The sequence below is a fragment of the Camelus ferus genome, chromosome 9 (assembly GCF_009834535.1).
Source record: "Camelus ferus isolate YT-003-E chromosome 9, BCGSAC_Cfer_1.0, whole genome shotgun sequence".
Lineage (NCBI taxonomy): Eukaryota > Metazoa > Chordata > Mammalia > Artiodactyla > Camelidae > Camelus > Camelus ferus.
Genome location: NC_045704.1, coordinates 10,574,733 through 10,594,577, shown reverse-complemented (window position 1 = coordinate 10,594,577; position 19,845 = coordinate 10,574,733). Strand labels below are relative to the sequence as shown.

Sequence of the window (19,845 nt, the reverse complement as noted above, 5' to 3'; positions counted from 1 at the left end):
TGTGCTCGGGCATTGTAAATATATAAATCCTACTGTACTGTGGACATAAAAATTGTGAATTTTATCATATGCAAGTTGTATCTCAATAAAACAAATATAGTCTATTATCTCCATATTGAATTCAGAAAACAGTTCTGATCCACTAGCCATGGCCTACAAGGTGCTGCAGATCTGAGTACCAGTTTCCATGGTATGAATGGAAGGAAGACAATATGAAAGGAATAAAGGCAAGAAAGGGAGGAACTGGAGAGTTACATCTTAAGGTAAAATTAACATGCTGAGTTTCCAGAATCCCCGTGATGCACCTGCACATTAGCAACACGCCTCTTGCTTCCACACTATGGGACTTTAGTTCATTATCTCGTATCGTTCCAGCTCTCACACTGAACTTAAGATGCAAGGAGTCTCTTTATTCATGTTTATAGAACACATGCTTTGCACCTCATTCCTCTATGTACACTTTCATGCCACACAAGTCTGAAAACAAACCCATCCTCTGGGTTTTGCACTGAAGCAATAGAAAAGGAAATGCAAATTAAATATACAGATTGGGCTAAACAATATTTTTAAAAAGATGATAAATATGCTGAACAAAATAGAATGCTTCTACAGTTCAGAAATCATGAAATATCTAGTGCTTATTAAAACTTCAAATAGAGATCTTTACACCCTTTCAAAAATGGCTTTTAAAAATTATTGAATCATATTTACTGTCTCATAAACACTTATATTCATTAATTTTCAAAAAACAAGTATAAAAGTATCTTGCACAATTTACCTAAATGGAATTTCACAACCATCTTCAACAATCATATTCACAGTGGGATCTGTGTGTGCATCTGGAAAAGGAATGGAGTAAGTTTGGTATCATATGATGAAAATCGGGGTCTTTTCCCAAAACCAAGAATTTAGGAATTTCAAGTGTAAACATTCAGTTTTATAAGGAAGAGTCTGACTGCATGCGTGAGGTCCGATCACAGACACCTTTAATACACTATAGACTCTTGCTCCTCTGCCCGCGTGCGCAGGGCAAGCTGGTGAGAAAGCCTGAGCGCGCCTCCCCTTGGCTGTAGTCGTGGGTTCGCACCACAAGCACGTACCATCACTCAGCCCCATCTGGCACCCACCATACGGCGAGCCCAGCACCATTCTCTGCTCTCTTTGCAACAACTGGGGAAGGCTGCCCTGCTCTCCCCAGGAAGCCTTCTTACGTGACAGACATTCTCCTAACACTTTAGTATATGCCAGCATTAGTCCTGACATCCAAAGTCTGAGTGGGGCTCTGCCCTGTTCCAGTGGAGTAAGCACGTGTTCAAACTGACCAAAAAACTGTTAGAGGGTGAATATATGAGCTACCAAAAAAGTTCTCATCATCTGTTCATTCTAAAGAGGACACTCATGAACACCGATCCTTTCAAATTATCTCCCTGAGTGCTCCAAGCACAAAAGTAGGCTGTCATCTTTACCTTTACTTCTGAAATGCTGTTCAGATTTTCTTCTATTTTTCATATGCTTACTATATTTCTATTTTCATTTCAAGGAAAGGTACAGTCCATGAGTCTAACTTTGCTTCCCCCCACAAAAGGCATGTAGAAATATAATCATATTGTGTGTACCCATGAGTGGAGAGGCAGGTACTAGGGCAGGGAAAGAATCTGAATTTCCATTAGTATGGTATTTTTATTAGAGCCACAGAAATAATCTAGGATACATCATGGAGCATGTAACTGAAATGCAAGTTATGAATATACATTTTCAAAATTGTAAGTTGTCTGAATCTAACGTGAAAACAGATTGTTACAGACGCCCTTCAATCTAAAGAGCCAAATAACGTATTATTAGGGTTCATCTCTTCTCTGCCACTCCCCATGCTCTCCAGTGTATGCCATGCTGTATCTTAAAATTGTGTCCTAGTTTTTCTAGGTCACCTGGATATGGATAAGCCCCACCTAATGAGGTAGGTCCTTTCACCTTACCAACCCCTTCCCTGAGACCGTCATGGTGATGAATGAAAAGCATGTAATGAAACTATTACATCAACCGGTTTCAAACTTCAGGCTGCATGTCATCAACAGTAATGTAGCCTTTTCAAGAAACCTCAAATAGTGGAATAAAAAAATTTACAACCTGAAGGTAATTAAACCTTCCCACCGAAGTCCTTGCTACATCAACAGATGTAGGCTCCCCAGTATAAATTTTCTTATGTGTAGTCCATTGAGAGCAGTGGTTGGACAGTTAACCACCTTCATTACATTTGTCATGTTTCTGTCCAGTATGAATTCTGTGTGGTATATCCCGAGGTCACTGCTTAAAGGTCTTGACACCTTTATGTAAGTTTCTACCTATATGAATTCTTTCATGACCACAGAGGTATACACCTTTGATAAAGCTGATCAGTCATGACATTTGTACGGTTTCTCTCTAGTAAGAATTCTGTTATGTTCCACAAGGCTTAAACTTTGCAGAACCTTTGCCATACATTACAGTTGTGTGGTTCCTCTCAAAAGATGTATATTCTGATATCAAATGAGCGTGAGGCCTGGTTAAAGACTGCCACATCTGTAAGTTTTATGTGATTTCTCTCCTTGATAGGGTCTCTAACTTTAAGGCTTCAACACTACCTAAGTTTTATCTCAGTCACTGTATTTGTAAGGCTTCTTCCTACTATGAATTCTCTGACGATCCCCAAAGCTTCAGCTTTTAATAAAAGCATTGCCACATATGTTAGGTTTATAATGCTTCTTTTCAGTATGTATTTTCTGATGTCTAGCAAGGTTTGCAAATTGGGTAAAAGCTCTGCCACACTCACGACATTTGTAAGGTTTCTCACCTGTGTGAATTATCCTATGTCGATTAAGATGTGAACGATCTGTAAAGGCTTTGCCACACTCATTACATTCATGAGACTTCTCTCCCGTGTGTGTTCTCTCATGATGCCAAAGCTGTGAATTCTGGATAAAAGCTTTATCACATTTATTACATTTGTAAGGTCTTTCTCCTGTATGAATTCTCTGATGTGCCATAAGGCTTGAATGTTGGATAAAAGCCTTGCCACACACATTACATTTGAAAATTTCTCTCCAGTATGAGTCCTCTCATGACCCCAAGGTTGTGAATGCTGGAGAAGAGCCTTGCAGCACACGTCACATTTGTAAGGTTTCTCTCCAGTATGGGTTCTCTCATGATCACAAAGCTGTGAATGGTGGATAAAAGCCTTGACACACACATTACATTTATTTGGGTTCTTTCCAGTATGCCTTCTCTGATGCCTACTAAGACTTGAAACTTGGGTGAAAGCTTTGCCACACTCATCACATTTGTAAGGTTTCTCTCCAGTATGGATTGTCTTATGTTGATTAAGATTTGAATGTTTTGTGAAGGCTTTGCCACACTCAATACATAGGTAAGGTTTCTCTCCAGTATGGATTCTCATATGTTGAGTAAGGATTGACCGCACGGGAAAGGCTTTGCCGCATTCATTACACTTGTAAGGTTTCTCACCAGTGTGAATTTTCTCATGAATCCAAAGGAGTGAACGCTGAATAAATGACCTACCACATTCACTACATTTGTAAGGTTTCTCCCCAGTATGCAGCCTCTGATGACTTGCAAGGATTGAATTTCGACTAAAGACCTTGCCACAGACATCACATTTATATGGTTTCTCTCCTGTATGGATTATCTGATGGTTCCTTAGGGCTGAATGCACACTAAATGCTTTGCCGCACTCATGACATTTGTAAGGTTTCTCTCCAGTATGGGTTATCTTATGCTGAGTAAGGTTTGAACGCTTCCTAAAGGCCTTTCCACACTCGATACATAGGTAAGGTTTCTCTCCACTGTGGATTCTCTTATGTTGAGTAAGGCTTGAGCGCTTCCTAAAGGCTTTGCCACATTCATTACATCTGTAAGGTTTCTCTCCAAAATGCATTGTCTGATGACTTCCCAGGATTGATTTTCGACTAAAGACCTTGCCACAGACATCACATGTATATGCTTTCTCTCTTGTATGGATTATCTGATGTCGAGAGAGGTTTGAGCGCTGATTAAAGGTTTTGCCACACTCTTTACAGTTGTAAGGTTTCTCTCCGGTATGAATTCTCTGATGACAGGCAAGGTGTGAATTTCGACTAAACACCTTGCCACATACATCACAATTATATGGTTTCTCTCCTGTATGGATTAACCGATGTCTACTGAGGTTTGAGCCATAAGGAAAGGTTTTGCCACATTCATTACATTTGTAAGGTTTTTCCTTGTATGCTTTCTGGTCTCGTGTCAGTACTGAAGGGGGCATAAAGTTATCCCCATATATATTAGAAATGCTGGTGTGCACAATAGGAGAAGTTCTTTGAAGTGGTGAAGCTGAGGCACTACTGTTGATTGATTTCATAGCTTGATCACATTCAAAAATTTTCTCTTCACTTTGAAATATCTGTAGTTCATCGCGAAAGCTTAATGCAAGCTTACTTTCAATAGGTTTGTTTCCTGTATCCCTTCTACCACGTTGCTCTCTTCTGTCAGTGAGATTTTTGTTATGGGTTATTGGCATTCCTTTGTCGTTTCTTTCATCATCTCTCCACTGACACTCAAAGACATGCATGTTTTCCTGGATTTCCCTGAAGTAAAAATCTCTGATTTCATGGCTTTTATGTCTTCCCAACATCACTGTTTGGAATTCTTCTCCTGTATCACTGTTTGCCTTTGGTTTTAATTTCTTGATCACATGTATATGAGAGATAGCTGCAAAATATAAAGAACCATAGGTATCCTATTAATTACAGATCATAAATAAATATTTCATGTTGAAAATGTGCTATTACACCAAAGGTAACACTTAATCCTGGGCAGTCATAAAACTTCCCAACTGTGATCTTCAAATTTTTAGACACACTCAAGAAATAGGATTCTTTATTAAAGAAAGAATAATCACATGTAATTCTAATCTTAGGGTAGCCTAGTCAAACACCCTATGACAAAAACACTCATGTAAAAATGTATGTTAGCTCTCAAAGAAAGGGTATTTTCCACTATGACCTCAAAGCACATACCGTTCGGCAGTAAACACACTGCTATCTCATAACTGAAGAGAAAAAAGCGATTCTACCTATTTTCTGCATAATTATTGTACATAAATACTAAAGAACAGACAATGTATTGTCATGGCAAATAATCCAAAATAAAGCTATCTCACGAGTAATCCAAATAACTGGCAGGTTAGAATTGCAAAACCATTATAGCACTGAGAAAATAAATTTATAAAAAAATTTATCTTGTTACATGTTACAAATCCACCTGTACCCTTTGAGACTAGGCATTTTACAACATCAGTAAGTGGTGTGTGTCTGATACATCGCAAAATACACGCTGAAAGGTCATCTGTAAATCACAATACAAACTGACAAATAAAATATTCTAGTAAATCACGATAAAACCAGCATAAATAAGTAACCATATTATAGAAAATATACTCTGTGGAACTCTAAATATTCCCCCTCAAGAATAAAGGAAGGATTTATATTCTAGAAGGAGCACACAAAGTGAGAGCCTGGAAATATGTTGAAATCACTGACTTCTGCAATATCATGTCAAGAAAATACATAACATTATAAAGAAGAATTGGAGAAAGAAGTCAGAAGGCACAAGTATGATTTCATGACGGCAGCTACGCCACAGTCAATTAATACCGATATTCCACTCTATGGGTGACCAAAATACTGTCCTCAGAAGAAAGGAAGAACCGGCAAGTAGCACAATACTATCCCATTTTAAACCACTGCAATTATACTGACTATGGGGCAAAAACAGAAGAGCCTTAAAAATGGAGACAGTGCAATGTTGCAGGGAGAAAGCAGGTTTACATATATTAGAGCACATGCTGAGAAATTTACTAAACTGAGCATCTCATGAGTTCCACTTCCAGGCATATATTCAACATACAGAGATACTCCAGGATACCTGCAAGAATGTTCCTAGCAGGACATGGAAGAAAGACCAGGAAAAGGCCATCAAGAGGACATGGATGAGTTTCTTCTATACACACACATGCAGATACATGTAACCTTATCAATAGTATAGCAAAATAAGGTGACCATGATTTCAAAATGATGATTTCCTGGTTAAGCGGCCAGAGAATTTGTTTGGAGAAACCAAGACAGCAGAAGGCATTTACTAAGGTCTGAGAATTTAAAGATGTGAACATGTTAGTTAAAAAATACAGTAATTTTACTAAATAAAACACTACTTAAATATTTTTAAAAAGAAATTTAACAATTTTGTTAAGTAAACTTTTCAGGATAAGAAACTCTTTGTTTGGTATTAAATATAACAGTGCCCCTTTTCCTGGGGTCTCTAATTACTTGAACTCATATAATGTATCTCTCAACCCAATTTTTGCCATATAAAAGACATGAGGAGTGATGTCAGCAAGAGGGTAGACCAGTGAACTCCAAGCAATGAGTCCCACATGGCGACACCAAATTAACAAGAATAGAAGACCACACACACACACACACACACACAAAAATCCTTTGGGGAAACTCTATAAACCAGTAATGAAGCTGCAGCACTCCAACAAATGCCCAACCCCAAAATACTCAACCGAAGTGTCAGAAAGTTCCTAATTTGTTTGCCTTTGACTCACTTGCTCCCCAGCACACTGCTGAGAGACTGAAAAGGAGAAAGCTTCTGAATTCCCACTCCTTCCTTAGGAGGACATGCAAATCACAATCACTATGAGGGTATCACCTCACACCTGTCAGAATGATGATCATCAAAAAGACAAGAGGCAACAAGCACTGGGGAGGGTGTGGAGAAAAGGGAACCCAGTGCAGTGCTGGTGGGAGTGTAAACTGGTGAGGCCACTACAGAAAAGAGTATGAATGTTCCCCAAAATACTACAAAACAAACAAACAAACCCAAAACTACCATACAGTATATATGGCAGTCCCATTTCTGGGTATGTAATAAAAGGAAATGAAATCACTATCTCAAAGAGATACCTGAAGGCCCATGTTGTTGCAGCATTATTTACAACAGCCAAGACACAGAAATACCTAAGTGCCCAAGAGTATATAAATAAATTTTAAAATGTTACCCACACAATGGAATATTATTTAGTGATAAAAAATAAGTAAATCCTGCTATCTCTACCAACATGGACAGACCTTCAGGGTATTATGCTAAGTGGAATAAGTCAGCAGAGAAATACAAATACAGCATGACCTCACTTATATCACGTATATGTGGAATCTTAAAACATAAACAAAGGCAAAACAATTAGAAAAAGAGAGTAGAATAGTGGTTGCAAGGGCTGAGGATTGGCAGTTTTAGTTATAAGGTAAGTTCAAGGAATCTAACATACAGCATGGTGACTATAGTTAACATTGTATTATATTATATTATATACTTGAATTTGTTAATAGGACAGTAGACATTAAATGTTCTTACCACATACACACACAAATGTAATTATGTGAACTAATGGATGTGTTAACCAAGCTGTGGTAATTATTTAGCAATATATATGTATATCAAATCATCACTCTGTACACTAAATTCACACCATGTTAATTCTATGTCAATAAAGGTGGAAAAAGAGAAAATATAAAGGGGTGCACAAAAGAGATCCCAGTTTGTCATGTAAATAAGAAGAATTAAAAAAAAAAAAAAAAAGCAGAGAAGAGAAAGGAGGAAAAAGAAAAACTGGGGAAAAAAAGATCTCAGAAGAACAAAATACAGCCAAAGCTACAGAAGGAAAGGAATAAGAATAAGATTAAAGGTAAAGGAACTTGAGAATAAAAAAACTACAGACAATCACAAAACTAAAAGTTTTGTTCTTTGAAAACACACAAAATTTATAGAGTGAGATTAAGAAAAAATTGGAAGACTTAAACAGCTAAAATCAGAAATAAAAGGGGGAACATTACAAATGATTACAACTGATTGTACAGAAATCAAAAGGACTATAAGAGCATACTATGAAAATTCCATGTGTAAATAAATACTGGATAACCAAGGAGAAATGGATAAATTTTTGGTAACACAACCTCCAAAGACTGAACAATGAAGGAATACAAAAACTGAGACTTATACCTAGTAAGGAGACTGAATGACTAATCAAAAACCATTCAATGGAGGAAAGCCAGATAGCTTCACTGCTGATTTCTACCCAACATTTAAAAACAATTAACACCAATCTTCCTCAAACACTTCCAAAAAACCCTGAAACTCCAAACTCATTCTATGAGGCTAGAATTACTGTACATACTAAAGCAGAAAAAGACACTACAAGAAAACCAGACCAGTACTTCTGATGAATACTGATTAAAAAATCACAAATAAAGTGACAGAAAACCAAACTCAACCACGACCAAGGGGGATTTATTTGGAATGCAGACAGTTCAACATATAAAGACTTCAAATCAATTCAGCGTATTAATAGAATGAAAGAGAAAAAAGCTACATGATCATCTCAATTGACACAGGAAAACCATTTGACAAAAGTTAAAAACACTCAATAAAGTGGAATACAAAACAACTACCTTGGCACAAGAAAGGGCATATATTAAATGCTCACAGCTAACATGTTCAATGTTGAAAGATTGAAAGCTTTTCCTCCAAGATCAGGAATGATACAATGATACATGTTCTCACTATCTGTATAAAACATACTACTGAGAAAGAAATTATTAGAAGTCCTAGCTAGAATAGGCAGAAAAAGAAATGAAAGGTATCCAGATGGAAAAAGGAAAGAAAATTATGTTTTCAGCTGACATGATCTGAAAAGGAGAAAATCTTGAAGATTCCAAACAAAAAAACCTGCTAGAACTAATGAATGAATTCAGAAAAGTTGCAAGATATAATATCAACATGTAAAAATCAATTGTGTTTTTATACATTAATGATGAACAATCTGAAAGAAAATTGAGAAAACAATTCTACTTGCAATAGCACCAAAGAATAAACACTTAGGTATAACCTTAGCAAAGAAGATCTGTATACTGTAAACAAAAAACATTTATGAAAAATATTAGAAAAGACACAAATAAATGCAAAGATATCCCAAGTTCATGGACTGGAAGACAATATTGTCAGGATGTCAATACTACCCAAAGCGATTAACATACTCAACTGAATACCTAGCAATATCCCAAGTGTTTCTTACAGAAATAGATAAATCATCCTAAGGTTCATACAAAATCTCAATCCCAAGTCCAGGAGGTCACCTGGGCTTCTGACCAATAGTCTACCGACCAGCGGTTCCAGCTATTTGTTAAGAATGTCTCATAGAACTCAGAGAAACATTTTATTTACTAGATTGCCAGTTTATCATAAAGGATATAACTCAAGAACAGCCAGATGGAAGAGACGCATGCGGCAAGGTATGGGGAAAGGGTTTGGAGTTTCCATGCCTTCCCCCAGTTCACCAATCTCCTGAAATCTGTGTTCTCCCACCTGAAAGCTCTCAGAATCCTCTCCTTTTGGATTTTTATGGAGGCTTTATCACACAGGTGCGAGTGATTAAATCAGTGGCCACTGGTGAGTAAACTCGACCTCCAACCCCTCTTCTCTCCAGGAAATCAGGGGTTAGACTGAAAGCTCCAACCTTCTAATCACACGGCTGGCTCCTACTGGCAACCAGCCCCCTATCTTTAGGGAATTTCCAAAAGTCACTTTATTATCATAAACTCAGTTGTGACTGAAAGGGTTTTGTTAGGAAGAACAAGACACCCATTTTAGCTTCATGGCTCTGAAGTAATTTCAGAGACTGAGGACAAGACACCAAATATTCTAACAGAAGATGCTCCCACTGCTCTTATCGCTCAGGAAATTCCAAGGGTTTTGGGAGCTCTGTGCAGAAATGGGGAAGAGGGTGCTCCTCAGAACCAAACCATGCTGGCACCCAGATCTGACTTCCAGGCTCCAGAACTCTGAGAAATAAACTTCTGTTGTTACCAAGCCACCCAGTCTATGGAACTTTGTTACAGGAATATGGCAGAAACTGACTAAGAGAACTATGATCTAGCAATTTCATTTCCTGGTATTCATAACAAAGAAACTGAAAGCAGGATCTGGAAGAGATCTGCATACCCATATTCACAGAAACATTATTTCCACTAGCTAAGACGTGGAAGCAACTCAAAAGTCCACTGAAGGATGAATGCACAAAAAAGCAGGTTGGATATTCAGCCAAAAAAAAAAAAAAGACTCACATCCTATAATTTGCTACAACATGGATGAACCTTGAGGATGTTACGTTAAATTAAATAAGCCAGTCAAAAAAATACTGTATGAATCAATTTATGTGAGGTATCAAAAATAGTCCATTTCATGGAAATAGAAAGTGTTTGCTAGGGGCTGCTGAGAGGAGGGAGAAATCAAGTAAGTTTAAATACTGTCATCAACTGAATCTATATTCAAACAACCAGTAAAAGGTGGTATATCTTAACTCTTCTAAGCTCAAATGAAGTAAAACGTTATGAAAGTTATTTGACACAATAAAAAAAGAGTCAAGAGGTCAGGGGTGCTCCTACTGTTAACGCTATGTATTAGCAGATACACAGTTATGAATCAATGATAATGCAAACTTTCATCCAAAATGAATAAATTAGACTTCATAAATATTGTGAGATCGAAAGTAACCTTATGGAGAAAATAAGCGGGGAAGGACCTGTATTAACGGGCGCTGTAAGCAGCAGCAGTTTCGGGCAGACACATTTTCTGGCCGTGGCGTGAGACCAATGGAGGGGATCCACGTGCAGAGACACAGAGAACAACGTCTACGACAGACAAGCACGAGCACAATAGTCAGCCCCAGCAGGTGGGACAGCAGGGACCAGGTGCACTGTACATGCAGTTCACAGAAACAAAGATGGGGGACAAGACAGCCCTCCTGTGTTCACTCAAGGGTGCAATTTCCAGAACTTTAGATTCTGCAGGAAATAAGAGGTGTTAGAAACAACAGTGGAGAAGTTCATAAAGTACCAGAAATGAGTTAAGCTTCCTGTAAAATACAATGATATATACAAGTATCAATTCAGCATATCGACATGGACAGGACAGATCTAGACAGGGAGCATAATTATTAGAATATAGCAGTCATGCCTCAAAATACTCAGTGAAATTTACACAAAACTCAACAAGTTGTATATGGAAAACTGAAAACATACAATAGAAAAAGCAATGAATTTTATATAACAGATTATGGCAAGTCAACTTAATGGTATTTCTGGGGTTAAGAGTGACAATAAAAATACACAGATTCTCAAGATAGTAAAAATTCCCAATATAAAAACGGTAATAAATTTAATTTGTTAAGTGTAATTTAATATTTGATACTAAGCTAGGGAAAAAGAAGTAGAAGGAATTAATACGCTTTCAAAATTTTCTGGACAAAGTGTAGGATTTAGGGAAACTACGGTTAAGCCACACCCTCAACTCAAAAGGCAATACCGTAAAATAAAGAAAACACCGACTCCCCCATTCCCCCTCCCACACACTGCAAATGTGAAACAAAGACTGAGAGTATCATCAAATATACGGACCTGATGATGAAATAAATAAAAGTCAAGTTCATTCATAACGCACAGAAGTGTACAGGATGAAAGCGGCGAGGGCTTACACACAACAAATTACGGTACTTCGTGGACGACATCAAGCAACTTCCTGAATTCCCTCACTAAGAGGCTTCAAGATAATATTTGTTGAGGTAGAGTGAACAATGGCACACAGGGGTTAACAAATGTGGTACAGACAACAGTTTAACTACTCAACAGCCTCAGAGATAGGAGGATGTGAACTTGAAAAATGCTGTCCCTACCAGAAATTCGTGTATTATTTATCATGGCGCAAAGGGGATGATCATTAACATATGTGGACAGCACTGCCATGGTGCCCTTGAGAGATGCTTTTGTGACATTCCTCCAAACTATGAAGATTACTGAAAACACCTATCAGTCAGGCTCTCCTGACGCCTTCTATCCCAGTATCCTGGGACACGCTGACCACTCTACGTGGCTTCAAGTGGTGCTTCCGAATATAGCGGGATAACACTGCATGCAACACATGAGTAAAAGTATTCTCCATCAAGAATTTTGTTACCAAGTAAACCCGCTCCATAGGAGTCCACCAGAAATCATTCATTACCTAAAGGTGGATTATCACAGCAAAAAAAAAAAAAAAAAAAAAAAAAAAAAGGATAACATTCAGACCCGAGGAATGTGTTTTTCCATCTCCTGATTAAGTCTTCCAAGTTCAGCAAATGGGGATGGAACCGGGATCAGTCCAGGGGTTAAGACTGTGGAGGTGCCAACTCTGATCAATATGGACTACGAACTGAGCATCTAATGAAGAATCAAGAACAGAGAGAGAGACCAAAGGGAAAAGAGACCCTTTGAAATAGTCCATCCCATGCTCCTCAAAGTCAAGGAACCAAAGAGTTCCCAGGGGCCGGATGATGTTATGACGATCATGGTAAATACTTCGCCTTTGTCTGTGTTGGAGCTGCAGCACCACTGGAGGGTGAAAAAATAAATTCTACACGTTGAGGACAGAGTGATAAACGGGAGAAGAAAAATTTTCTCTAGGAGTTCACAAGAAATAAACTGTTTTCCCATAGAAGTCTCCCACTTGAGGAAAGTTCCCAAACACTATTCATGATGCAGTTTCCTCTCTTTCTGAGTCTGACCTGTGTTGGCACCTTTGATACATTCTCACCCATTTGGCTGGGTTTTTTTTGGTATTTTCATTGCATTCTCCAGAGTCCAGAGCTCTTTCCCTGGCTCCAAAACAGAGTTAATAATCACAACAGAAACAGAAATTAGTACTTATAAAAAAGAAAATAAAAAAGAACATGATGTACTGTGGCATTTCCAGAATCCCAGCTCCTTGTTCAGCTGAGAAGCGAGGACATCACAGATGGGTCTGAAAAACATTTCACAAATTCACCTACTGCCTCATTCCTTCTGAATGCATAGGGGACAGTATAATATACGGATATCTAGCTTTCTTCTAAAAACAAGTGAACAAAAGCACAGGGGTAGAAAACAGGGAATTCAATATTTTTAAAGTTTGCCATTTGTAATACTTTAGCTCTGGAACAACTCTTAGTATATCATGAAATGGGCAGACGCCCTGAAGAAAAGCAAGTTTAAACTCCTGATGTTGAATCAAGAAGCTTTTCATGTCTGAGTCAACGGAGCTTTGAGCACAGTCAAGCAAAACGGGGGCTCCCAAGAGGCACGCAGGGAAAATGCAAAGACACCCAAGGGCAGATTCCAACTTCTAAAGGGAAGTTCTCTCACCCAGGGACAGCAGGTTCCTGCAGGTCTCCAACATCACGTCCCTGTACAAGGCCCTCTGAGCAGGGTCCAGGCACTCCCACTCCTCCTGGGAGAACTTGATGGCCACATCCTTGAAGGTCAACCCTTCCTGAAATGAAAAATACATCTCACCAAGGGACCATGAGGAGAGCTCTTATCGTCACACAAAATGAGGAGAGGCTCGTTGGGTTGAAGAGTGTGTTCTGACAGATCCAAGTAAAGGTATTCTGAGCAAGTTACGTGCCTGAAATGTTAATTTCTTTGCTTCTGTAAGAGATTGCGACATCCTCCAAGTAAGTGTGGATCACTGATTTTTGTGGACAATACATGAAATATACAAGTAAGAACGCAACACAGACTGTACACAGGAGTGTCAGATGTTCTGTTCCACACATTGAGTGATACTCAGTATGCAGATGAGCTAGGGCATGAGTGGTGTCTTCAGAGATGACTAAGTCCACAGTGGCTTTAAAGAAAGATCAGGATCCTAAATTGTAATGAGGATAACAAGAGCAATGACGAAGCGCGTCTGAACACTTCCTGTGCGCTAAGCATCACTCTTACTATGTTACATATATTAACTCAACATTGTACGTAATTAACTTAATTATTATTGAGGTTGGGCCCCAAACATAACAGCTCATCAGAGAAAGATCTGTTCCCACCTTACTAAGGAGAAAACTGGGTCACAGACACTCGTAAGAAACTCGCCTCAGATCAGATAGCTAAGAAATGACATAGTAAGCACCTGAATGCAGGTGGTCAGCCTTCAGAATCGAAACTAAAGAATCAAAAAGTTAAGTAGAGCATTAAAAGTACACTGACAGAGGGTTCCCCGAGAAAAGCTGAAACAAGTCCTAGGTTAACAACATGCAAATGCATGAAAAATGATTATCTATGCCTACGTACACATCTACACATGTTACCACTCATACTACTACTTAAATTATTCGTGTGATGGATATAATTTCAATTGCTAAAAAATAGAAAACTTATTTATAAAATGATGTCTTTTATAAAAAACATGGACTTGCACATCCATGCACTCAGGCACATATATGCATTTTTTATTTTTAGACACACGTGTAAACACACAATTCACTAGAGTAGCTGTCTCTCAACATGTTTTCAGTGATTTTTAAAATTATCATTTTTATTCAGATGCATTTCAGCATCTGTGGGACAATGAAAATGTACTAAGTGTACTTAATTTAGTTTGTCAACATTATTCTATCATAGGCTAGCAAAAACCTGGTACAAACACGAACAAATGTATAATACTTCAACCTCTATAAAATACATATATTCAAAAATATAAATACAATTTTATCCACTTAAATTTAGATATGTAGTTAATAACAAAAGCTAAAGAGAATTTGTTTATTTCACTAGCAAAATATTGATTCAATATATACAAGATCTTGTGATAGCACACAGCAAAAAAAAATGTAACAATGAATATATGTATGTTCATGTATAACTGAAAAATTGTGCTCTACACTGGAATTTGACACAACGTTGTAAAATGACTGTAACAATAAAAAAAGTTAAAAAAAGTAAAAAAAACAAAGTAAAAGTAAAAAATAACAAAGGTTATTAGTGGTATATATTAATATAACAGATTAAGAAAAAAATCATGAAAATAGAGGTGAAAAATTCTTGGATAATTAAAAATTCTGACAAAAAGAATATTGAAAGAAAAAACTTACTGAGCAAAAACATACTTCATAGAAGACTGGCAAATTCAAAGAAGGGCATTTCAGGAAGGACTGATGGAACAAGCAACTAAAAATACGAGTTACCTGAGAAAGAGCCATTCCTGACTTCTCTCCTGTCCTCTTCCTCCTCTCCTGGGCGTCCTCCTCGGGGAACATGAGTCTTCAGAAGTCAATCCTGAAAGGTGGAAGATGCTGCTTAATGCTGAGAACCAACACAGCCCTCCCTGTGCCACAACCACACACACAGGGGAGACCTCACCACGCGGAACAAACAGTCCTCTGCTGCCCACTGTCCCAGGAGGGACTCAGGAAAGGAAACTCCACACACAGACCAACATGGGAGTTTCCCCACACTGTCCTCAGATCACCCCCCCCCCCCAGTGAGCCCCTCCCCTACACGGCAGCAGTGGGCGCCTCAGCTGGACCCGACAGCCCCCTTCAGGTCACAGACCAGGCCCTGATCCATCCCCACGCAGAGCAGAGCCCCCTCCCCCTCAGCCCGGATCCCAGCCCTCAGGATGGGAGGACTCAGAGTCAGGATGCTCAGTGAGGGACCCAGACTGGAATCACTGGGGCCCCTTAAATATTATTGCGGTTGGACCCCACACAGACTGAATGGGAATTTCTGGTCTGAGGGTACAAAACATCCATATGAAAAATGCCTCATCGATCTAATGTGAAACTCAAGAGGAGGTGAGCCCAGCACACCGGGCACGTTCTTCTTTCCCAGCTTTACTGAGGTATAACTGAATATAGGTATAAACGAATAAAAATGGTGTACATATAACATGTACAATGTGACTATCTGACAGACTTATCCGCTGTGAAACAATGGGCACAATCAAGCAATTTCCACTTCCACTGACTCACAGTTACCATTTTGTGTCTGGGTGGTGTTACTCTCTCTGCAAATTACAAGGATGCAGAAACACAGTGTGATTAAGCACAGTCGGCAAGCTGTACATTAGACGCCCAGACTTTCTAATTTTACAACTGAAAGGTTAAGCCCTTCGGCCAACATGTCCCCATTCTCATCAACTCCCAGACCTCGGTACCCACCATTCTACCCTCTGGTTCTATGAGTTTAACTTTCTTAGTTTCCACATGTAAGTGAGATTATACTGCATGTCTTTCTCTGCCTGGCTTAGTCTACTTAGCATAATGCTCTCCACGTTCACCCACGGTGTCGTAAACGGCAGGACCCTTCATTTCTAAGGCTGAATAATAGTTCGTAGTGTATATACCACATTTATCTGTCACCAAACTGTCCTGTTTTTCAGCTGCTATGAATAATGCAGTGTCGCACATGGGAGTACGAGTATCTCCTTCCAAGTAATGATTCTGTTTCCTTTGGGCAAACAGGAAGAATGCGATGGCTAGACTGTCTCCCTGCCTTATTGTTAATTTTTGAAGAAACCTCCACATTGAGGCCCTAGAACAGTAAGTGGAAGCTAGAAGACTTGAGGGAGGAAACACAAGCGAGGCACAGAGAGAGAACACTTTTCTTCCTCGAGTTACCTAATTGGGAAAGTTCCATCACCGCTATACCACAGAAGACAACAGAGATGTGTGTGTGGAGGGTGAGTGTGCTGGGTAGAAACGCAAGCTCCTTTCTATAACGTGACCCCCTTAGCTTACTGCTTTCTATTCATTAACTGCTGGGCATGGGCCACCTGGTGAGTGTGAACAGGGCTTTTCCTCTATTTGCTGAATTTCCCTGCAATTACTAGGACTCTAACTCCTTAAACAATGCTCCCAATCCCTGTCTCCAAATTCCCTTCCCAGGATAGTGTCTCTCCTCATTACTTCCACATCTAGTTTAAAACATCTTGCTCATCTGCTCCCCAGCTGCCTTGTGACTGAAGAGAGCGTGTGCGCGCGCGCGCGCGCGCGTGTGTGTGCATGTGAGTGTGCGTGTGCTGTTTTGGGACAGATGTGGAGGGAACGGTAGAGAAACCAGTGCTGGCCCGGCAGGAAGAAAGCAGCAGCTGCATTTTTGTGCTTCAATTCACTAGGGTGTTGATGGCCCCCTGATTTCTGGGACAATTTTTCCCCAAGTTGTGGGGCCTTACGGCTCCTCTCATGTTGCGCCCGGAGACTCATCCCTAGCAGGTCCTTCCTGTTAAACCTGTCTGCCATCTGCAGCTTAAGACTCAATGTTTCCCTTCTGGATTCAAACAAAGTCTCATGGGGCCCAACACACTCCCCAAACACCCCATAATGATCCCTCATCCTGCTATGAAGCCCCACAAAACATTCCCAGCCTTAATAACTCATGCATTTAGATGGACTAGCGCACACAAAGACATGCAGGACTCACTAGATCCAAGACACCATATTGTCACTCAGGGACCTCAGCCCAAACATCTCCAAAAACTACTAATAAGACAGATGTCTCCAAAGAGCCCCAGTGAGACCCCCATATCTTCAAAGAAAACACTCCAAATTCTCTTTTGTACCTTCCAAAATGCTACTGTAACTTCCTTCACTTGGAATTCAAAATATCTCAGACACCAAAGGATACCCACAAAATGATCTCTGGTATTTTCCCTACAGTTACTCTGTGGGATGTGTGATGATCCTTGTCATCCCAAAAGATCCCACAGAAGTCACTGAATGGAATGGATTCTGTTGGACAACATCTGGGCGCCCTTTAGGACCCAGAAACCCACTCTCCTGCGCAGAGAGCTCCCTGTGGGCTCCTTGGTTCTAACAGCATCGCAGGACACATTTCCCTTGGCCAAATCCACTGTCTTCATTCCCCTGCGGTGTGGTCATGACTCACTCAATTAAACCCATGCGTGCAAACCTCAGTCTAAGCATCTGTGTTCCAGGGAACCTAAGCTAAGACACTATGGTACCCCACACCATTCCATGCAGCCCACAACCACACTTTGGACAGGCGCACACACCACCCACTGGGCTCATGTGGAGGTCCACACTTACTTCCAAATCCCTCCTGCAGACTCCTACAGGCTCCCCTCCACTTCCTCTATTTTTCCTCCTCTCTTCCACACATGCAGGAGCAAACAGGGCTGAAAGGCACAGGGATCTCTGGGCACAGGCACTGCAAAAGGAATGCACACAAGCTTCAAATGGAAGGATACTGGGGCATTCAGTAGGCAGATCAAGAAGCTGGCCCTCCTGGGAAAACACTGAAAGAGGTCAGCTTAGAAATAAGCTCTAAGTAAACTTCTTCATGAATAGGTGGACTCTGTTGAAAGGTTTCAGGTTAATCCTGCCCATCCTTCACCATTTGCAGAGAACAGTCAAGAGGGACTTGAGGGGAAAATCTACTTAGTAGCTCACAGCTCACCATTTTAATAGGTCACCTAAAAGGGAAGAAAACAGATTATTAGACTGACTGACTAAACTAGTTTTCAACTGTTAGATCACTGACATCCTTACCAAGTACCGAATAGGCCCTCACCCATCTTCTACGTTGTCATTTGTTCTTATTCTTTTTTTCCTCCTCAGTTTTTCCATTTCTCTGTCAGCCGCTCTCTGTCTCTGCTTTTCCTGATCCCCCTCGCCCACATATTTACAGGGATGGCGACTAAGTAAGTTGTTCTCTCTCCCGGAAGAACACATTTTCCAGACGTTTGGAATGTGGGACGTAACAATACCGGGGGGGTCACACGGCTGGCCCAGGTCACCTCCCCCCACGCGGGGTGGGGAAGGGCTGACTACAAAGGGGGAGGCGCACGGAGCAGAAGGACCGGCCTGAAGAGGACGCGGGGACAGAGGGGCTGGGAGGGAGGGGAACCCAAGAGAGGGAGGGGCTCCCCAGAATCCCGGGACCCGGGAGAAGACGCGGCCTCACGGGAGCGGGGCGGCCGGCGCTGCCCTCCAGGGGCCGAGAGGGCGAGGCTGGGGGCGTGAGTCCACCTCGCGGAAGAGGACGTTACACGGAAGGGGGCGGAGGAAGTACAGGGTTCTGAGCAGGAAAGTATCAGGAAAGGCAGTGTCAAAAGGCAGAAAAACCAAGGGCAGGAACCAGCCTCAGAGCGGTTTCAAGCCCAAAGGAAAAGATCCCCGACCTGGAGCGGCGCCGTCCGGACTTACGTGGCCGGAGGGCCGGGTGCTGGGATTTTAGGTCCGCAGTGACTCCCACACCCTGAGGACGGAGGAAGGGGGACCGCGCAGCACAGATTTACATCAGAAAGGAGGAACTTGCGCTCTGCTGTATGACCTTCTCTCTGCGCTCTCCGTTTCCGGGTCCTTTGGAAACTGCGCACGCGCAGTGTTAGAGGCGGGACTTCCGGGGGCGGGGCCGAAGGGAGCGCAGGGAGTGGGGCGGGGGCGAGGAGGGAGCGCAGGGAGCGCGAGGAGCACCGAGGGTCGGGGCATGGGGCGGGACCTGCGCGTCCCTCCGCCCTGCTGCGAGGGCGTAGCTTCGGATTTAGAAATGCTAGCGTGTCTTTCACGCCTTGTGATGCAGCGGTTGCTACCTCCTTAGATTAAGTTACTGTCTTTAACTGTAACTCTAAAGCTTGCAGTTGTGTGGAACACTTATAATGAAACTACATGTTTTTCTCTTAAGTTGAAAACAGTTTAGTCAAAAGCTGTTTGTGCCAGTGGGTTGCTAGTGAGGCTGAAGCGATTCAGAGGTCTACGAACTGGGATCTCCGTTATAAAATATAAATATATTTAAAAGTATATTCTCTTTTATATGAACGATGTGGTTGGATCCAGGCACATTTCCTGCAGTTAGACTTAATTTAAGCAGTTTTAGTAAACAAGAACTGGAGTTGTCTTTGTAGCGATGCAAACTAGAATGTGAAATAAAAAACTCTCCCTGCGGA

The 19,845-nt window shown here is 40.8% G+C and overlaps 1 pseudogene; it reads right to left on the bottom strand.

Annotated features, from left to right (window-relative positions):
* Window positions 1-389: 389 nt before the first annotated feature.
* On the bottom strand, window positions 390-19,256 carry LOC102509340 (annotated as a pseudogene).
* Window positions 19,257-19,845: the final 589 nt, after the last annotated feature.